Raw genomic sequence first — 12,808 nt, forward strand, 5'->3', positions numbered from 1 at the left:
ACGCTGAAGTTATATTTTCCACATTCTCCCTTCAATGTACCTGCTTTCTTTGTTGTCTGCAAATGTGCATGATGGTTTGACCTCACCACAAGGTGAGGAGAGCTGCCCTGATAGCCGGGGCATTCTAATGGTTTCTAGGTGATCAGACAGACATAGTCTTCCTCTATGAGTGGCTGCAGGCCCTGTAGATGCTTTAGAATGAACACTCAGGCAATCGAAGAAATGTTCAGATTATGAGTGGCTATTTCCAAAGCCCTGTACGTGGATTTCAAAGAGCTATGCCAGTGCCTTAGGTAGGAAGTGCACTGACCGCCGGAGAATGGGGTGATATCACCTTCATCACAGAAGGACGTCCAGCTGCTCATGTTTGCCCAGAGCCTCCTGTGGCCGGCAGTGTTCTGGGTTCTCTGCGTGAACCATGGTGTGGTGGTGGGGACACAGACCCTGAGGACAGCCAGCTGGGCCTCAATGCCAGCTCTGCTACTCTTAATTGCATAGCCTTGGGCAACCTCCTTAAACGTTTGTGCCTCTATTTCCTCATCTATAAAATGGGAATGAAAATAGCACTTACCCTGGAGGGTTGTGTTGAGGAGCAAGTGACTTAATACAGGGGTGCTCAAGGTGTGACCTGAGGTCCCCCAGTCCCTGTCAAGGAGTTTGGCTCATGATTGTCACAATAATGCTAAGATGTAATTGGCCTTTTATAGTCAGATTCTCTTGGGAGCTCACAGCGGAGTTTTTGAGAGACTACACAAAATGTGATTTACAACAGACATGAAAGAAGATACGCAGAACGTGGAAAACAATGCCCCTGTTTTTACTAAATCCTTGTTCTGAAAAATGTTTTCTATTTTAAAACATGTAATGGGTTTATTATTGTTATATTTTAATGAATTAACAAGTAGTTTCAAATGCTTTCCATTTTAATTTATAATACAAAAAATATGGGTAGCTATTTTGTAATAGAGACTGTGTAACAGGAACTCTTTGGGGTTCTCAATCACTTTTAAGGTATCAAAGAGCAGTACTGCCCCCAAATCATGAATAAACACTCCAGGTTCAATCAGAAGCAGCTGGGGAAATAAGTCATTAATATTTAACAGTAGATGCAAAGCACTCAGAACAGTACTAAACAGTAAGCATTAGTATTTCATTTAATGCAACAAACCTGGGAGATGGTTCTTCCTGTCCCCATTGTATAGAAGGAAAAACTGAGGCATGGAGAAGTTGCAAAGCCAGACAGATTCATAGCAGAGCCAGACTCAAGTCCAGGTCTGTCTGAGTAAAAAGCCCGCGTGTTTAGTCAGAGATAGAATTGATTCTAATTCAATCCTTTTTTTAATCCAGTGATAGAATTGATTCTAATCCAATCTTTTTTTTTTTTTTTAAATCTGGTGGCTAGTTGACTATTAGTCTGCATATATGAGGCCTTTGAAAGGCTTGTTGAATCAATCAATGAACATGCAAGAGTTCCAGCTTAGGCAATATAATTCAGCAGACCTTATTTTGTGCCGACACTGGGACTGAAATACACTTTCTGAGACTGGGGACACGTCTTTATGGACCTCTAGGACTCTGATGTCCAGCACAGGCTGGACTCACAGTAGCTACTCAATGTGCAAATAAGCAAGACAAAGTTTTTTTTTTTTTTAATTTTGGGGGCTGGGGGGGTCTCTTCTCCGTGAAAGTAAAAGTATTTCTTGTTAAAGAAAAACCTCAATAATTCTTATATCAACCCCAACACAAAAATCTTGCCTTTTGTTTGAACACTAGAGGAAAAAACTCTGGAAGCTTAACAAAGGAGGATCTTGCAACACCATATGCTAAAGAATTCCCATTAATTAGGAGGATTCCCTTCCTAGGCTACCCCTAATCTTATCCTGACATTTAGTGAACTCCTGAAATATCATTTAAGGCCACACACAATCCACCTTTTGTCCCTCTGACTTTCAGGGTAGAAAATGGTTGAATGCATCCAGAGGTATTTCATAGTCAGTGCAGATCTGAAATCCATTCAGGCCAGGGATACTGCAAGCACTTTGCAGGAAGAAAAAGAACATATGCTTCAAAGAGAACAGACAAGGTGGGGCCCTCACAGATTACGGCTTTACCCCCCACCCATGGCACTCACCGCCCCCCCATGGCACTCACCTCTCCCTCCCCATGGCACTCACCGCTCCCCCCACCATGGCACTCACCGCTCCCCCCACCATGGCACTCACCGCTCCCCCGCCATGGCACTCACCGCTCCCCCGCCATGGCACTCACCGCTCCCCCCCATGGCACTCACCGCTCCCCCTCCCATGGCACTCACCGCTCCCCCCCCATGGCACTCACCGCTCCCCCCTCCATGGCACTCACTGCTCCCCGCCCCATGGCACTCACTGCCCCCCGCCCCCGTTCTCTAATTGCATTTTCTACAGGGTGGTGTGGTTCTGCTCAAGTGCATACACACATGGGGTACAGCTCCTGGTCTGCACGCTTTCTCCTCTCTGGTACACCAGGTAGTCATTTGAAATTCGTATGTATGTAATTGAAAGCTACCATTTCCTCTCACGGCACATGAAACCACCAGGCGTGACCACAGTGGTGATTAATAATACAGCTTCCCCTACCCCCTAGCTCCTAGGTTTAGGATAGAAGTCAATTAAATTTCCACCTTTATGTTCCCTGCTGTTCCAAAGCATATTATTTTATTCAATCTGTCAGTGATTTCCAACAATCTGGTTATAAAATCAGAGCACAATCTGTAGCGGTTTTTTTTCCTGCTCCATCCTCCTTATAGGCTCTTTCTCCCCCAGATGAGATAGTAAGGAGATCTGCACAATGACATTCTGATTCTTCAGCATTCCTTGCATGTCCCCATGTCTAGGGGTCTCTCTGAACAGAGGACTGCTTCTTCTCCAGCTCTGTTATTATGGCAGATGTGTCCCACGGGAGGGGACAGCGGCTTGACTTTCTTTGCCACGTGTGAAAATTGAGTTGTCACAGCCCAAGGAGTCCAAGATCACTTATAATCTCCCCTGCTGGGAAGCATTTCACTGTAGGTCAGCTGTATAGGCCAATGCAGGTACCAGGACAGCTGGGACAACAAATGCATCTTTGTTACGCGCAGGCTTCATGCTGCCTTTGAGCCAGTGGTGGTTTAAGATGTTAAATGCCCTTCATTTGCAACAGTTTCCTTAATTAAAGACCAATAGGCACCTTCTGTTCCCAAGCTCCAAGCCTGAAGTGTTATCTTCTGAAGACACTTTCAGGACAGGACATTTTGAGGTGCTTTTCCCTGATGTGCTCCTTCTTGGATATGGACCTTTTTCATAAGAACCAAATAAAAGACAACTCGTAGACACCAACCCAGGAACTGGGTGTTTAATTGGATGATCTCTATGGGGGAGAGCCCAGCTACTAATTGAAAAGGTTAAGCTTTTCAAACTTTATGTTAAATAAGGACCACAACTGATGAACAAAATAAAGCAGCCCCAGCAGGTGAGGAGTTCCCAGTGAAGCCCAAGCAAGATTGCAAAGTTATTACAGCCTGTTCTTCCTCAAGACAGAAGAGGTGTGTTTTTCAAATGCTCCTCCACCATTCTCTCAGAATGAAGAGCAAGTGAGAGACAACAAGATGGGGGTAGAGAGTGGCGGGGAGAAACACCAAATATGAATCAAAGTTTCTAAAATTTTATCAGATCCCAACTCCTTTAAATTCTCTTCCTCAAACAGTTTGGAAATTTCTCGAAGAACTTAAAACAAAACTACCACTTGACCCAGCAATGCCATTACTGGTCGTACACCCAAAGGAATATAAATCATTCCACCATAAGGACACATGCATGCGTATGTTCATCACAGCATGAATCACAGTAGCAAAGACACGGAATCAACCTAGATGCCCATCAACAGTAGACTGGATAAAAAAAATGTGGTACGTATACACCATGGAATACTACACAGCCATAGAAAAGAATGAAATCATGTCCTTTGCAGCAATACAGATGGAGCTGGAGGCCATTACCCTTAGCAAATTAACACAGGAACAGAAAACCAAATACCACACACTCTCACTTATAAGTGGGAGCTAAACGCTGAGTCCACATAGACACAAAAAAAGGAACAATAGACACCAGGGTTTACTTGAGAGTGGAGAGTGGAACGAGGGTGAGGATGGAAAAACTACCTATCAAGTACTCTGCTCATTACCTGGGTGACAAAATAATCTGTACACCAAACCCCCATGACACACAATTTACTCATGTAACAAACCTGCACATGTATCCCCTGAATCTGAAGTAAAAGTTGGAAACAGAAATTTAAAAAGAAAAAAATAGAAAATGAGAAGGGAATTAAAACATTTCACTGCAAAAAACCAAAACAGGTGGGGTGCAGTGGCTCCAGCCTGTAATCCTAGCCAAGGCAAGAGGAGCTCGAGACCAGCCTGGACAACACAGGGAGACACTTTCAGTACAAAAAAAAAAAAATTAAATAAAAAAATAGGTGGGTGTGGTGGTACATGCCTGGGGTACCAGCTACTCAGGAGGCTGAGGTGAGAAGATAGCTTGAGCCCAGGAGATTGAGGCTGTAATGAGTTATGATTGCACCACTGCATTCTAGCCTGGGCAACAGAGGGAGACCCTCTCTATAAAACATATATATATATATATATATATATATATATATATAAACACAAAAGAGATAGTAATGCAGGAAATCAGGGACAAAAAAAGCTATAAGGCATATAGAAAACAAATCACAAAATGGTAGATTCTATTGGTAATTACTTTAAATGTAAACGCATAAACACTCCAATCAAAGGGATTGACAAAGTGCATTAAAAACATGATCTATCTATATGTTGTCTACAAGAGACTCACTTTAGATCCAAAGACACAAATAGATTGAAAGCGAAAGGATGTTTGTACATCCATGTTCACAGCATTACTCACAATCATGAAAATGAAGATCAACCCAATTGTCCATCAACAGATGAATGGTAAAACGCAGTATATACACACAATGGTATATTATTCAATTTTTAAAAGAAAGGAAGTTCTGACATATGCTATAATGTGGATGAACCTTGAGAACATTATGCTAAGTGAAATAATCCAGTCATAAAAACACAAATTCTATACGATGCCATTTACATGAGGGATGTAGAGTTGTCAGATTCTTAGTGACAGAAAGTAGAATGGGGGTTTCCAGGGAAATAATTTAAACAACTCCCCAACCCCTCCTTCCTGAAAGGAGAGGGAGGTCAACCCTTCCTGAAAGGAGGGATCAGGGAATTGTTTAAATGATTACAAAGCTTCAGTTTTGCAGGATGAAAAGAGTTCTGGAGATGGATGGTTTTGCAATGATATGAATATACTTAATATCACTGAACTATATGCTTAAAAGTGGATAAAATGGTAAAATATATATTATATATATGTTCATATATATTCACATATATTCATATAACATAAAATTTACCATCTTATCTATTTGAAAAAAAATAAGAAAAAATAAAATTCTGTTTCTAAATAAGTCGGAAGAGAAACTTCTTTCTCTGTAAATTCCATAGACACAACAGTTTTCAGCAGATATTTGGACTCATCTGGATGTGGTCTTGAGACTTTTTTATCTTTTCCCCTACATGAAGGCAAAAGTTACAAGATGATTCAAGTCATCTACTCCTTTATCCAAGGGTTAATGGACTGCTGTTCTCAAATCTTATGGTTGACTGGCCCTTTAAGTGTTTCATTTCACAGTTTGGATTATTCCATGGAGATGAGGTTTGAGAATTACAAAGCTCAGGAAAATGGGATGCTGAGACAAAAACCCAATGAGTCTGTGTGGAATATTGTGCAGCTCACACTGAATGAAGCTATTTTAATTTTAGTCAGCTCCCATTTTCAAGAATAAGATAAACCTTGTAGGTAGGAGTGTACATTTAAATTTTAAACTAACTTCTAGCTTTCTGGTCCCAGCAGAACCTCATTTCTAGATCTCCAGACACAGTATAGATTTTTTGGTTCCAGTATTTAGGATGAAACTCCTGAGCTCTGCCTGTGCAATCCCCAGATCTTGTCTCATCTCTTCCTTCTCTCCCCTCCCCACTATCCCTGGGCCACCCCCATTGTGCTGCCAATTCCTCCAACTCAAAGCTCCCTCCACCTGGAAAACTCATTTCTCTTTCATCCTAATTCATTAATGTTTAGTTCAGCCTAAACATTCCCTGATTCTGTTGGTTCCTGGTTCCCCCAGTTATCTTCTCTCATCTCACTTGGTGTGGTCTCTTTCTAGTATGTATCAAGTTGTAAATAAATAATGTATAATATTTTGTTTAATGACATCTTCTCCATCAGGTTGTGCCTGGCAGATGGCAGACACAAAATAAATACTTGTTGGATGCATGGATGGAACAAAAGAAAGAAGGAAGAAGGAAGAAAGAAGGAGGGAAGGGAGGAAGGAAGGAAGGAAGGAAGGAAGGAAGGAAGGAAGAAAGGAGAAGGGAAGGAAAGAAGATAGGAAGGAAGGAAGGAAAGGAGGAGAGAAGGAATGAAAGGAGGAAGGAAGGAAGAAAGGAAGAATGGAGGAAAGAAAGGAAGAAAATAAGGAAGAAAAGGAGGGAGGGAGAGTGGAAGGAAGGAAAGAAGGAGGGAAGGAATGAAGGGAGGAAGGAAGAAAGGAAGAATGGAGGAAAGAAAGGAAGAAAAGAAGGAAGGAAAAGAGGGAGGGAAGGAGGAAGAAAGGAAGGAGGAAAGGAAGGAAGGAAAAGAGGGAGGCAGGGAGAAAGGAAGGAAAGGAAGGAAGGAAGGAAACAAGGATGGAAGGAAGGAAGGAAGGAAGGAAGGAAGGAAGGAAGGAAGGAAGGAAGGAAGGCAGGCAGGCAGGCAGGCAGGCCAGTCCTCAATGGAGCCTCACAGTAGTGAATGCTGTGATAAGCCACCCAGAGCCCCTTTAGTGAAAGATTGTCAGCAAGCAGCCTTCAGCAATCTGTCCCTTCAGAGATTGCTTCAGTTGCAGAGAGCTGCCTCCCCCAAGGTCACAACTTTCTCAGGTAGCCCCAGGCAGCCCACATCCAGTGACTGATGAATGCAGGAGTCTAAAGTCCTGGTCTAGCCAACTTTAAAGGCCCATTCTAGCTGCAGAGCATCCCATGGGTTAGCCAAGGCTGCTGTTGCCTGTATCCACTTCCTCCTCCTCTACACAGATGTGGATGTCCATCGTAACTCCCTAATAAACCCCTGGCACCCCGAGCTCCATTTCAGAGCCTACTTCCCAGAGAACTCAACCTGAAATACTCATAATCTCTAGTAATCTAAGGCCCTCTCCTTGCAAATGGGTGGCCCCCAAACCTTAGGATAAACCAATCGCAGAGAACTCAGGCTCGCAGGGAGAAAAACACCAAGTGATATTCCCAGCTGCACTTCTAAGTTGAGCCAAAACAGTTTTTGCAAAAACCTCAGAAAAAAATGGCCTTTCTAGAGCCACTGTTGGAATCAGTAATGAGACATCTAGAAGTTTCTTTCACATGATTGAAAGTAATTTTAAGAGTAGAAAAAGTCACAGAAAGTGTAGCCTGGTGCCTGGCAACATACTAAATATCCAATAAATGTTTGTTGCAACAATGAAAGCTTCTTTTTTCTTATTCTCTGTTTCTCCCCTAAGAATTTAAAACTAGAAGAAGATTATAAGACTAACACATTCAGCCCCATGCAGTTATTTTCTCCAAATCACTTGTTTTTAGCACAAAAGGGATAACTACTTGTGACGTATTTTTCCATTATTTTCTTTGTGCAGGAGGTTTTCAAATTAATTTATTCTCTTTCTGCATCGGGTTGTCTTATAATTGAAGATGTGAAGTGTTTGTCTTCCAAAGGCTTTCTGGTGGTGTCTTTTTTGCTGTCAACATCTTCTTTATCTATGCCTGTGATCCCTGCCAAATTGCCCACGGAACAGCAATTCAATTGCGTAAATTATGAGACCACATAGGCGCCGGGCACATCTATTCGAGTCTAAATGTCTTAGGAGAGAAGTTTTCTTTTCGCAAAACAAACACAATCAAACCTTGATTAACTAGAACATTTGGGGGATGAGCAGTCTAGATAATTTGATTTTCTGGGTAATTTTCAGTTAGCCAAAAAGTCATCAAAATTTTCAAACCCTGATGCAGAAAATCTTGATAAAAATGTTCTTTCCACTTCTAGCAAAGACGGTAGAGCATAATGGAAAATTCTGGAAGCAGAAAGTGGTGGTGTCATGGCAAAAATTTTGGAGTTTAGTGGTGAAGTCCTGGTGTCAGTCACCACTTTGCCTCTGACTCAAGCTTGGGCAAAACCCCCTGGTCCTCTATATCCCCTAAAAGGAAGAAGGTGCAAACAAGCACTCTCGATTTTCTCCATTTGACGCCCAGCATTGATGTTCATTCTTTTTCATTCCAGTTGGCTATAGAAGTTTGCAGAGCATTTGGGTTGCATCTACTTTCACAGCAAAACCCTATCCTTCCCTATGTAAATATTTCCTTAGTGTCTACTCAGTGTTCAGGTGTGCTTGGGGATGATAAAGCACCAAACAGCATCTATTCCCATAGACGTGTCATCCTTTCTCCTCGCTCTTTCTCCTCGAGGTAGAATGCAGCAGGGCAGGGCGATGATTTTGGGGTTTAATTAAATTTTCACCAATTAGTGTCCTGCTGTGTGTAGGCTCTAGAAACATGTCCTAATGCAGCTGTGAAGAAATACCGGACTATGGGCCCTGGACTCTGCCTCTGGTCCTGCCAGGATACGTCTTTCTCTCCACTCCAGTTTCATCATCAGCGTGAGGGCTGACCTGTTTCTGGGGCCGGCACTACACTGTCACCCTAACTCCCGAGACCAGAGCTTCTCAACCTCAGCACCACTGGCACTATAGACTGGATACATCTTTGTTATGGGAACTGCCTTGTGTTATGCACTGCAGGATGTTGAGCAGAATCCCTGCCCTCTGCATACAGATGCCTGGGAAATAAAATTGCCCCCTCTGAGAAACACTGCCTTAAGGCATGATATCTTAATCTTTCTTGAGAAAAAGAATTTGGGAATGACATCAGGCATCAAATATTTGATGGTTCCTCCCAAGGAAGTTAGGTCTAAAATAGTGTCGACCTGGGTTTCTTTGCTATGTGGGATCGAAGATGCATTCATTTCCTTTCTGCTGAGGTGCCTGGAAATTACCTTTTAGCAAAAGTAGTCCCAAGTTACCATGCTCAGGTAGAGAAGACACTGACATGGATTGAAGCTACCAGGAGGATAATAAAAACTATAAGCACAAGACTAGTGGAAAGCATCTTTCAAGCTTCTGTGCTCCACGTAAGGAGAAATGAGGCTGCTGGCATGAAACAGACGAGGAGCTGCATCTTAAGGCACAGAATGATTTCTTCTACTCTACTGAGGACAATTTTTAAACATTTTATTTGCATTGTTTTGAATTAGGGTAAAGATACACTTTCTAACATTCCCTTCACATTCTTCACCCTTAGCACCATCTGATATTATGTAGTTTACATATGTGTCTGCCTGACTCCTGAAATGACACTTCCTCCCCCGCCCCCAAATAAAAGCTCCATGGATCCTGTATGTCTTTTTCACTCCTATATCCTCATGTGCCTACTACAGACTTAAGCACTCAACAAATATTGGCTGAACTAACAAGATGGAGTAAGTAATGGGAAATAGTTGCTAAATTCAGAAATGGATGAATAATGCCATTGTTCATCTCTGATAATGAGATGGATCTTCATAAAGAAAGGGGTTGCGGCCAGGTGTGATGGCTCACGCCTGTAATCCCAGCACCTTGGGAGGCTGAGGTGGATGCATCACTTCAGGTCAGGAGTTCAAGACCAGCCCGGCCAAAACATTATGTGATTATTCCTTTGAGACCAAAATCCTTTGATTTGAAATGTCAATTATTTAACTGTACAGTTTGACCAAAGAAACTTATCCAAGAAACACACAATTCTATTTGTTGTCATCAGTTCTATTGTCTTGGAGAAAAAATGGAGACAGAGCTCTGCTTCACAGGAGCTAGAATAACTAGGGAACCTAACAGCAAATATACCGTTTAGGTTAGCTTGATGTTTCCCCAAGTGCACTGGGTACACCACTGGTAATATGAAGATGATATTTAACTGGCACATGAACAATTTTTAATAGTTTTACTACATTTTAATGCATATTCGAAAATAATTAGAAAATTCAACAAGTTTTCATAGACATTATTGCTTAGAGCAATAATTGCTTCTTTAACAGAAATAACTTAAAGTATTAAGTAAATAACATACCCACATGTGGCATCTTGATACATATGGCAAAAAGCATTAAGATGGTTCTCAAATGACTGAAGTTTGGAACAAATAGATTAATTATAATAACGGCGATTACAGTTTGATGAGTTTGGAAAAAAAGCTATTAAGGGCCACCAATTAGTATATCTGTTCCTTCCATATCCTCAATCCCACTTTTCCCTCCAATGAATTGTGCCCCACTGACTTTAAGTGCTTCAAGAGGTATGTAAATAGACTAATAATATTGTGTTGGGCTGTAAGTCTACCTATTCCTGCAAGGAGTACATAAATCACCTTCATAAGAAGCTATGATTTTGGTTTAAGGACATGGTGAAACCCATCTCTACTGAAAATACAAAAATTAGCCCAGTGTGGTGGCATACACCTGTAATCTCAGCTACTCGGGAGGTTGAGGCAGAAGAATTGCTTGAACCGGGGAGGTGGAGGTTGCAGTGAGCCGAGATCGCACCACTGCACTCCAGCCTGGGGCAACAGAGTGAGACTCCATCTCAACAACAACAACAACAAAAAAAAAAAAAAAAAAAAAGAAAGGAAGGGGTTGGGCTATATTATTTATCTTAGACTCTTTCTTTCTTCCCTGTTTACTCTCGGTGAGCCATTTTCATTTGTTCACTCAGCAAAAGTGCACTAATGCCTGCTATGAGCCAGGCACTCTTCCAGCAGCTAAGAAAACCAAGATAAAGACACCATGGGCTCTGCCTCCAAGGAGCTCCCTTTTGGGCCATATACATAGTCATCTCATTTCCTAACTCATCGGCCCTAGTCCACCCAGTTATTTTAACAAGGGGAGGACTTTTGAGGAAGTTTTCAATATGTTCTCTCTGTGTGTGTGTGTGTGTGTGTAAGGAGGGTTCCTTCAGGAAAATATGTCCAAATAGACTATTTGCATTTGTGGTTTACACATCATGTAGAAAAAGCAAGGCTAGATATCTGGCCTTTCATGTAGGATGGAGCCAAGAGGCCTCAATCCTGCTGCGTTATACCCCATTGCACGCAATATACACACAGAAGGCAACCAGATCTCTGTGGCCACAGACGGAACTGGGCCACTTTTTCCCAGGTGCTGCAGGTACAAAACCTCTCATTCCCAATAGGAATGAGATATTCATTCACTCATACCTTACACAGAAAAATAATTCACCTATTTCTGGGCTGAAATAGCCATGGACTAATCCCAAGATGCTCAATGGTAGAGGCTGTTGAATTTGCCTCTGGCAGAAACTGAAGGAAACTGAAGGCAGACTGTGTCTGTCACCGCTGGAAACAAAGGTCCTAGACGCCACTGAGCAACTCTTTCTGCATACACCGCTCAAAGATCAACAAGCTGACACTAAGGAGACTTGAAAGTTGCTCTCTGTGGTTCTTAGTACAGCCAAATCCATTTCCCTCACATTTAGAAGTATGGAGGCAGTTATTTCAGCAGAACTTACGTCATTGCTTCTGGTTGGGCATGAATTCCTAACTATGCATTCCTATACATCATTCTGCACTCACTGACTAATCAGCCAACACTCAAAACACCAAAACAAACAAAAAAACATATTTATGCAACAAAACATTATGTGATTATTCCTTTGAGACCAAAATCCTTTGATTTGAAATGTCAATTATTTAACTGTACAGTTTGACCAAAGAAACTTATCCAAGAAACACACAATTCTATTTGTGGTCATCAGTTCTATTGTCTTGGAGAAAAAAATGGAGACAGAGCTCTGCTTCACAGGAGCTAGAATAACTAGGGAACCTAACAGCAAATATACCGTTTAGGTTAGCTTGATGTTTCCCCAAGTGCACTGGGTACACCACTGGTAATATGAAGATGATATTTAACTGACACGTGAACAATTTTTAATAGTTTTACTACATTTTAATGTATATTCGAAAATAACTAGAAAATTCAACAAGTTTTCATAGACATTATTGCTTAGAGCAATAATTGCTTCTTTAACAGAAATAACTTAAATAAAAGTATTAAGTAAATAACATACCCACATGTGGCATCTTGATACATATGGCAAAAAGCATTAAGATGGTTCTCAAATGACTGAAGTTTGGAACAAATAGATTAATTATAATAATGGTGATTACAGTTTGATGAGTTTGGAAAAAAAGCTATTAAGAGCCATCAATTAGTATATCTGTTCCTTCCATATCCTCAATCCCACTTTTCCCTCCAATGAATTGTGCCCCACTGACTTCAAGTGTCTTCAAGAGGTACGTAAATAGACTAATAATATTGTGTTGGGCTGTAAAAGTAAGTCTACTTATTCTTGCAAGGAGTACATAAATCACCTTCATAAGAAGCTATGATTTTAAGGATGTTTTCTCTGTTAATGAATAATGCTAAATGTCCAGAAAACATCGAATCCAAGGGAAAAAGATTCTGGATTATTGCACTGTGGTTCATGCCTTCCTGTGGCTTCAAAGTTTCACTACATTTAAGAATCTAAAACCAGATTCCTAAGTTACAGACTATAAAATATG

Source organism: Symphalangus syndactylus, chromosome 24, assembly GCF_028878055.3.
Source record: "Symphalangus syndactylus isolate Jambi chromosome 24, NHGRI_mSymSyn1-v2.1_pri, whole genome shotgun sequence".
Taxonomy (NCBI): domain Eukaryota; kingdom Metazoa; phylum Chordata; class Mammalia; order Primates; family Hylobatidae; genus Symphalangus; species Symphalangus syndactylus.